The sequence below is a fragment of the Limulus polyphemus genome, unplaced genomic scaffold, assembly GCF_000517525.1.
Source record: "Limulus polyphemus unplaced genomic scaffold, Limulus_polyphemus-2.1.2 Scaffold3761, whole genome shotgun sequence".
In the NCBI taxonomy this organism is placed as follows: domain Eukaryota; kingdom Metazoa; phylum Arthropoda; class Merostomata; order Xiphosura; family Limulidae; genus Limulus; species Limulus polyphemus.
In genome coordinates this window covers 83,382-84,581 of record NW_013669371.1, presented here as the reverse complement: position 1 = coordinate 84,581, position 1,200 = coordinate 83,382, and the positions used below count along the sequence as shown (strand labels likewise).

General features: G+C 33.0%; 1 long non-coding RNA gene across 1 annotated transcript in view; it reads left to right on the top strand.

Moving 5' to 3' along the window:
* Positions 1-1,200, top strand: part of LOC106469995 — a 25,388-nt gene continuing 24,188 nt past the window's right edge. Inside the window, exon 1 of the long non-coding RNA XR_001291465.1 lies at positions 1-63. This is a non-coding gene — a long non-coding RNA (uncharacterized LOC106469995). The remainder of the gene's footprint in view (positions 64-1,200) is intronic.

Genomic DNA, 1,200 nt, shown 5'->3' with positions numbered 1-1,200 from the left:
GTCGTTAAAATTTCGTACGGAACGAAGTTACGGAAAAATCAATTAACAAACGGAGACGTAACAGTATATTTAAACTACAAAAAAACAAAAAAACTCTGAAATAATCATAGGAAAACAAACTTCATTTTACGTTAACACGGCATACACATAATAGTTTTTAAAAAGGCCTATATAAATAACCTTGTGAGTAGAAATGAGTTTCTGGGTCAATACAATTACATGTAATTACCATTAAAACTCTACCGGTGTTCAAACAAAATTAGCTTGTCAAGTGTGTTTCTGACCAGCTAACCAGTGAGTGTATGAGAATGACCTGACCATACAATTGATGCAGCCTGATCTTGGAGAAGCACAAAGCCAGCCCTTATCATCCAAATATTTATCAAGCCCTCCCGTAAACTCTCTTAGATTTATTTCCTCCATCCCATTTGAAGCAATCAATTTCAAGAGCCAACCACCCCGTTAGATAAGTTAAACTGTCTTTGCTGAAGAGTACCCATATCCTGCCATTTTTTTTGTTACCATAATATTAAACAAGCCAGCTATCTCATATTCATCAGATATGTGCCTTCCTGTATCATCCCTCAAAGGTTCTACTGTCATCCTAACATTGTGCTCCCTGTTGATGTGTTTAAAGAATTCCTTAATATTTTTACATTTTCAGTCAATCTTTTTTCGTATATCTGTTATATTTCCCAATTACCTGTTTGACCAACACCCTTGATCTTTTATAATTCTCTTAATCTTCCTCCAGAGCAGTCACTTTTAAGAGTCCTAAATATAAACTGTTTTTCTTTTAATTTTATCTTTTATACCCTTCTTTGAGCCAACTTGTTTTCTTACCTGCAGCCATCCAAACACATCTATCTTGAATATTTGAAAATTTATTTTTCAGATTTTTTTACACATTTGGCCAGTATCTTTAATTAACTCAGTTGCCAAATTCACAAGAGATGATTCTTGTCACATCCCTTAGAAATTTGTAACAAAATCTCATTATTAAAAAATTATTATCAAAATCTCCATATGTATTAAAACATCAAACCTAATTCAGCAATGATTATTTGCATTCCAATGTTTCCCAGTCTCCACCTGGTCAATAATTTCTATATTAGAAGTTAACAATAAATCTAAAATACTGTTACGTCTCCGTGTGTTAATTAATTTTCCGTAACTTCGTTCCGACGAAACTTAAGCGAC